We start from the raw sequence: 8,697 nt of genomic DNA on the forward strand, positions 1-8,697 counted from the left end.
CATGTGATGTTTTCTTTACTTATTAATTAGAAAAAAAATGCGGAAGCATTGATATCAGTTATTTCTGCCACAATTTTTGGGGCATACGAATATACTCTTTTATGAAAACATACATATTTTAACGGACAGTGCATAGCGTTCAATAATTCGTTTGCAGCATCTATTATACAATGGAATTGGCAATGCAGTTATTATTCATGCATTAGATCCCTCGACAAATTCTATAAGGAGGAGGCCGTGCTGCAACCTGAGCCCCCCCCGAACAAAATTTCTGGCTACGCCACTGCGAGCAGTGTATCGCACATTCGTATTGACACGAGCTATGCCGCATATAGTTCTGTGTGGCAATAGCAGTGATAAACTTGAATAGTGGTATACAGTACTTTGAGGGTAACAAAGAAGCTAGAGAACATGTTCTGGATCGTACAAAGAGCGATGGAACAACAAATTTTAGGTGTAATGTAAAGGGACAGGAAGAGACCAATGTGCATCAAAAAGCAAACGGGGATAGCCGATATTCTAGTTGACATTAAGAGAAAACAATGGAGCTGGGCAGGTCAAGTAATGCTTAGGGCAGACAAGGTGTGGACCATAAGAGCTACAGAATGGGTGCCAAGGGAAGGGAAGTGGAGTCGAGTACGGCATAAAACTAGGTACGTGGGGTGATGAAATTAAGAAATTTGCAGGCACAAGTTGGAATCGGCTAGCGCAAGAGAGGGGTAATTGGAGATTTTTGGGAGAGGCCTTCATCCTACAGTGGACATAAAAATTAGGAGGACGCTTAAGCTTCACCTTTAAGAGTGGAACACGACAGCATTCAAAGATCCCCAACCGTTTCTCACGCTCCCTGGCAACTGTAGCTTATACTATAACCGTAATGTTTAGCGGGAAACGCTGGCGGCAAACGCTATGCACGAAGGGGAGCTTTCTGGCAGACACGCGGCCTCTTGCATGGGCTGATCCCGGAGGCAGTGCACAGCCGCGTCAAAAAAATTTAATCGTTTTCAGGTATTTGTTATTGTTTCGCTGTTTTAATATTTCAGTCTGAGAAGATTTAACATAAAAGACATGCATGGTCGGTGTTTTGTTACATGATATTTGTTTGTGGACTGTCATTCTCGAAATTCCGAGGAGTAACTTTGTCAAGAATGTAAACAAAGTATGAGCGAGTTTAATGACAGAATGGTGTGGCAATATACCCATCATATAGCAAGGCGTGGCATATACCTATATATATATATATATATATATATATATATATATATATATATACAGTAAAAGCTCGATGATACGATCACGGCTAATACGAATTTCCGGATGATACAAATTTTTCTGTGGTCCCGGCCGAGCCCTATTACTTTGCAACGTGCTAGAGAATGGTTGTTACGAATCGATTTTCAGCCTGCGTCGGTTGATACGAATAAACGCCGCCCCACCGACGGCCGCGAAAGAGAACAGCGCGCAGTCACGCGCTTTCTCTCCTCTTTTGGTGCGGAGGCGCGGCGCCGGACAGCGCGGACTCCGCGACTGGGCGCGAAGAGTTTGAAGCAGTAGCGCTTCAAGAAATAAATGCTTTTTACGTACATGTGCCTGAGTGAGTTCACCTCTGGCTCTTTAATTTAGCTACAGTCGAATCTCGTTAATTCGAATACGCTTATTTCGAACATACCGCGCACCGACAATGCTCTTAGCAGCGCGCCAAATAACGCGGCGGCGCCTCCGACCGGCATTGCTCCGACACCGCCATAGAGCAAAAGCTCAGGGGAGACCTCTCAATGCCACGCGCGAAGGAACGGGGAAAAAAAAAAAGAACCCGCGGCGCAAATTTCCCCCTCTCTCAAATTGCAAGGTCGCCGTTTCTGCATCGCGCCGGAACAAGCGTGTACGTGCCGACTAGAGTGTTCTAGCACACACTAGTGCCGACGTCTCAGCCACGCGGATAAAATGGCAGTGAACCCTTCTCCTCTATTTTCTAGTCACATGTTGACCTTGCACGCTGCGGCAGCAGCGCAGAGGGAAGCAGCGGCGGAGGCACAGTCGGGCCAACGAAACTGCCACGGCCGCAAACGCTCGCTTCCCGATAACGGCAGAAAACGAAACTTCAGGGGGCGGCTAAAATAAGCTGGCGCCAGCACGGCGGCGGGCGGCACGGAGATGTGCGCACGGAGTCGAAGGTGAGAGAGCTACGAGGAAGGGCGAGGGGAGCCACCGAAGCGGCGGAGTTGACACGGCCAAATCCGCTTCCCTGCCGCCCTCCTCCCTCACCTTCGACGGTTTCCGTGCGCACCCGTGTGCCGGCGCCGCCCGCTCGCTCCCTGAAGCTTCGTTTTCTGTCGTTATCGGGAAGCGACCGTTAGCCGGCGTGGGCAGTTTCGTGGCCCGCGCTTGCTATGCGCTTGCGCGCTGCGATATTTCACGACTCGCACCGTTCGTGCATCGTGCTATGGTGCACGAATACTTCAAAAATACGTCCTTTTAATCCGAAAAAATTCGACAGTAGTTTTAATTGTGTTTCGATGATACGAATTTTGGCTAATACGAATATTTTTCGTGACCCCGTGAGATTCGTATCATCGAGCTTTTACTGTGTATATATATATATATATATATATATATATATATATATATATTGCTATTTAATTATAGCAACTTACACGACCGATAAAACTACGAAACTTTGGGTAGTTATAGTTGTACATCTAACATTTGCTATCGATCGCTATCAAGGCTTCGCCTTTCCCGAAATTTCGGACGCCGTACTGGATCTTGCTCGATTTCTCGGACATTATTTTTATACGACACGCACACGCGGTGTCTCAAATTTACAACAAACACGGCGGCCGTGAACACCAGGTTGTCGCCCGTTTCTTATTCGCGGCGTCTCGGCGCAGCATGGAGAGTGGTCCACTGATAGCGTCGTCCAACTGCGCGCGGCATTAACAGCCGCGGTGACCGCCTTTGTACCGCCGATGTGAAGATATCGTGGACACGGCATGAAATTGTATGCCGGCCAATTGTATGTTTGGTCGCGGATTCTCAAATTCAACAAAATGGTTTTGTTTTCTCAATGAAATTCGTTTTTTTTTTCGATTGCGCGTAGTTTTACGTTTCCTCCCGTGTAAGAAAAATCAGTCGGCGACGGTACTTGCGCAAAGGTCGAATTCCGATACATCGAAATTTCGTTATAACGAAGTGCCGATTGTAATGACTTCATTACATAGGTCGGCAGTGTGGGAGAATACTCACTCATGCTCACTCACCATAATTTTTTCCAGGCCCCACTCACTCACGTTCACACTCACCTCCACTCACACTCACAGCACTCACACTCACTGGCACTCACCCCTTTGAATGAGTGCGAGTGTGAGTGAGTGCACTCATGAGTCACTAGCTGTGCCGAACTATACCGCTCACAATCCGTGTATATTCATAACGAAGCTTCCAATTTAGTACTTGTTGCATCGGGAATGCGCCAAGGCAGTGTTTTGGACCCAGTTTTATTTTTAATATACATAAAAGATTTGCCTTCCCGATTACTTGGTAACATCCATCTATTCACTGACTATTGTCGTACCGCGAAATTGAAACAGCGACAAACAAAATTGTGCCTTTTCTTAGGAGTGGCAGATGACTCTAAATGCCCAAAAATATGTAACGCTAACAGCAAGAAAGAAACAGATATCCGAGTTTACTTACATTATTAATGACACACCTCTCACTTGTGCATTTCAGCGTAAATATTTAGGTGTCACTTTAACATACGCTCTCCGATGGGAAAGCCATGTTAACAACATAACCTCAAGTGGAAATCAATGTACATGCTGAGCACTAAATCGACTCTTCTTTCTGAGAAGACACCTTCGTCTTGCGCCCCCAGATAAAATTTGCTTGCCTACAAAATGCTTGTTCGAACAGTGCTGGAGCACGCCAATATTGTTTGGTTTCCGCACACAAATAAACTCATTGCAAGAATGGAAGGGGTGCAGAGGAAGGCAATAAGGTTCTGTTTTAATAAGTACAAATTAACGGATTCATTGACTAAATTATAAAAGAGAGCTGGTTCATTAACACTGCAAAGTAGAGCAAAACTAGCTTGACTAATATTATAAAGTTTTCGTTTCAATTTATTCATGGCGACATAAACATTGACATCAGCCCTCTCAGTCCATCTCTCTGTCACTGACATTACACGTGTGCATGCTTGCCGCCCATGCTCGCTAAGCTCCCCTTCGGTCGGATTGAGCCAAGAGAGCGGGAAATAGTGGACTGTCCGTATACTAGTCAACCACTTAACGCCGAAACAAACACAAAAGGGAGAACAAAGCGGTATCTATCATTGCATCTTCGCTTTTTCTCCATGTATGCGAGCGTGCGTGTCTGTTACTCTGTGCTAACTTGGCTAGTCCCTCTTCTGCTCTGCCTGTTTATATAAGGAGCCCGTACATGTACGTTTAAGAGGGAAGCAGGAAGAAAATGAGGAGCCATTCCACCCTATGAAGGCGGATGACCAGCGAAGGTGTAGCATATCACACGGTATTAAGCGTCTTCACTCAGTGGAAGTCATGGCAAGATTTGCCGGTCATGATTTGGATATGTCTGCCATCAGCGGTCCACCCCATACATATTCCCTGGCATATTAAAGAAAATGTCGCAATTTCGCCCGACAGGCGAAGCTTCGATTGCGATAGCAAATTAGTAGAGAGCTATACGAAGCAAGGATAGCTATTAGTTTAATGGGCCGTATATAAACTTGTAAACATTCACCATGACTAAATAGACAAGCACGGTGTCTCGCGCGCCCAGGTAAACATGAACGCATCTCGCTCGATGACCGCGGAAACTCGTTGTCAGAACGCTGGAGTTAGGAGGCGGCGCAGCTATAGCCGCGAGCGAATTGACCTTAATTCGTGCCGCCTCTCGCTTCAAAGCAAACTAAACGCGGAAACACAGCGCGTACGAAGTTACCGGCGCTCTAGCTGAACATAGTTCACGTCGCAAATCGCTTTGAAGAGGAGGCCCGCGCGGGCGCACACTTCTTCCACGTCGCAGATCGCTTTCGAGATACGACACCCACACAGCCGCCGCCGCTGCAAGACGACCCTACCCCCCCTCCCCTTCACCCCCGTGCCTGACACGCGACAGAAGCAGCGCGCTTCGACCCTGCATTTTCCCTCGCATGCGCGAGATTGAGCAGCAAGTGTCGGTTGACCCTCGCAAGCTTGCACTCGCATACGCAGTGTACTCCCGGCACGCGGCGACAATTTTACCGTGTTTGAACTTTATACGGAACCTCACAACGACGTCCACGACCACGGCAGAAGTTCGCTTGGAGTGTCCATATAATTGTATCGCAATATAATGTATCCGCTCATTTCATTATACATTGTCTCACTCATGCCTGAACCTTGGATTATTACGGCCTTAGTGAGTGGTTTCTATCTTGGCGTGCACAATCACGCCAATCTGCTAGCGCGATAAGTCATCACTGCGAGTGAGCTTGTACACACAACGCGCCTCCATTTTAGCCGCAAGCAAGGTGAACCGATATCACCTCTGCTTATCGTTCAAGCACTCACCACGTTCACACTCACTTCCACTCACACTCACTGGCACTCACCTCCACTCACTCACAGTCACTTGCACTCACACTCACTCTCCACTCACACGCACTCATACTCACTGGCACTTACACTCACGCCTTTGAAATGAGTGCGAGTGAGTGCGCCGACCTATGCTTCATTATACCAAGATTTAACTGCGCATATATATATATATATATATATATATATATATATATATTGTGGGGATGCGCGACTCTCACGCGTCTTCTGTGGTCCGGCTTTACCGCGTGGCTGGGCGCCGGAGGCGGTCGTAGTGGTTGCGGCGCGTTTCGAGAGATGGCGCGAGTGTCGCGATGCTAATAGGGTGCCTCGATGCCCAGCGCCGCCGTCCAGGGTGGAGACAACCCCGCTGGCGCCGCCATATTGTGTCACACGAGCTGAGACTCAGCTACGCTTGCGTTCATAAAGTGTTACTCGCAGCGCGCTTCCAAGTGCTTTGCCTTGATGAGGATTTTTTTATCGGTGTCGCATCTGCATATCTTTATAACCAATAGCCGTTAACTCGTCGAAGGTCGAAGACGTAAATGTATGGCGCCGGGAACATGCCCCAAGTTGCCTAATTCAATCACATTTAATATGCCGTGTGTATGTTTGAAATACGCACTATTTCTTTTTTTTTTTTTGCGCTTCGATGCTTGGTATATAAGGTTTGCGACCCCCTGTATGTGGAAGTTTTTCTTTTTCGCTGTTGTATTTTGGTTTACACGTCACGCCTCCTTTACCGTAGCCAGCCACTCGCGCACGGCGGTTAGTTTCCCTTGCGTTGCGCGTGCTCTTCGCGTTCGTTGCAATTATTTGACGATATCTACGCGCAATTTTGCTTTTTTTTTTGCCCACAAAACTGTGTGCTGACAGGATTAAGCTGGTGTAAAAATATTTCTTGCGTAGTAAAAACTGTGTGCTGACAGGATTAAGCTGGTGTAAAAATATTTCTTGCGTAGATTTCTTGCGTAGTACACACAAGAAATCAAACGATGCACAAAATACATTTACTTATAATGTCTAGTACAATCAATCATGAAAGAGATATGTACATGAAAAATTATATGTACTGTGTGGCGCCTGAAGGTTATGTTGAAAGACGAGATAAAAAATTAATTCGCAAGGTAGGCTCGACACACAATTCGGGATAGAGAGAGTTTTTTTTTATTTATTCATTACATGGGGGGGGGGGGGGGGGGTTCAAGTGAGTACATCAACCTTATTACACACAATATAAATCGAAAACAAGAATGCAAACAAGAAAACGCAACCGCGGGTAATATTCCTCAAGATATCTAGCCAGAATACATACATCAGCTACCATCGAATACGTCGCATCAGCCAAGCACATCGATGGCGAGTACAGAAGATTTCATAAATAACCATTAGAACACTGATAACTACATTGAAAAAATAAACAACACTGCATACATATCACGTACAAAAACCGTAAATGAAACTAAGACAGTCAAATACAGATTAGCAATGTTTTTCACTTCGAAAATATAGTCCATGATGATGTAGGGCTGTTGACTTTAACAGACGGCGTCCATCCTGTCGATTTCCCTCGTACTGGTCCTCTTCAAAGTGTTTCTAAGTACAGGTAAAACAACAAAAGTGATTATTGATATGAAAAGTTGCCTTGTAAATACAGAGAACCCATTACAGTGCTTAAAAATAAATTTTAGCAGAAGCAATGCTGTATTACCTCGCTTCACACGTTTCGAAGAAATGCACAGGCTACAACAGACACCATGCCAGAAAGCGCCGAAACATTTTGGTCCCATGATGCCCCTTAACTCTACTACACCTGAGCATACCGTGCACAGGCATTTAAAGACCGTCACAGTACCCACTACGATCGGGAATGATCACGAATGACCATCGGCTTACGATCACCACGCTACAAATATGTACAAGTCTAAAAAATCAGCTATGTAACGTAACACCCTGAGGTCCGCAAGATATCTCCTGAGAAATCAGAGAAAATCACAATGTTTCGCTTACCACGTACAAAACAGCCGCTCTCCCCAGACGAAGCACTGCGTTTTTTAGTCCCAAATAACCAGTACCGAAAAAAAGAAACAAGAGACACACACGATGTGTGCTTCCCGTGAAAAAAGGAAAATAGGTGGCTTACGTGACGATTCGTAGCTAATGTAAGACTATTTCGCGGCTAAGCATCTTCGTCAGTCCTTAAAATAAGGGTACAGACTGCGCCCATCAAAACGAAAAAAGCCTATGCGACGCGCGCTCGCAAACCATACGCTACTCAGACAGCATCGGTGCAGTGCTTACTTAGTTCGTGAGTGAACGTAGGTACGTGAGCGAGGATCAGAGAATACTTTCTTATTTAAATTAAAAACACGGTGCGGTAGTCTAAACATTCTTGACACTTACCTCGCAAATGCAGGAGTTATCCGTTGCCTTCCAGCGGCGATGCTAACGTCACCGAACGGCGGGGTGATATGGGAGAAAAAGGTTGAGGGCGTGTTCTTGGGCTCTTGGGCTTGGGATCGGCGGCCAACACGCGCGAACCCTTCGCTCGTGCGCAGGCCTGCTTCGCGCGACCGTCGCGCGAGGCTAAGAGCAGGACACCGGTATCGTTCGAGCGCGCTGTACACGTGAACGACTAGGCGATGGTGTCATAGCATGGGGCGAACGTATTCGCTCGCTATCGGGTCGCGGTGAGTCGGACTTCCTTGATTTGTCGCGTGCCCATGTGAATGTTCAATTGGTTGTAATTCGGCTGGTGTGCATTGGTGTATAAAAGGCGCAATAAATGCCCTTTTCATTGTTTACACTACTGTGTTGTTTCTTTGTCCCAAGAGCGCGTGTGAGACCCCACAATATATATATGCATGTATAAATTTCTGGGGTTTTATGTGCCAAAACCACATCATTATGCGGCGTGCTGTAGTGGGGGCCCCGTTTCAATTTTTGACCACCTGGGGTTCTTTAACGTGCACCCAACGCACAGTACACGAGCCTTTCTGCATTTCATCCCCACCGTCGCACGCATGCGCACACACACTCACTCTTTATAGACTATTAAAGCCAGCATGATTTCTTGCCAAAATTTTCAAAATGTCAC

This window comes from Dermacentor silvarum, chromosome 4, assembly GCF_013339745.2.
Source record: "Dermacentor silvarum isolate Dsil-2018 chromosome 4, BIME_Dsil_1.4, whole genome shotgun sequence".
In the NCBI taxonomy this organism is placed as follows: Eukaryota; Metazoa; Arthropoda; class Arachnida; order Ixodida; family Ixodidae; genus Dermacentor; species Dermacentor silvarum.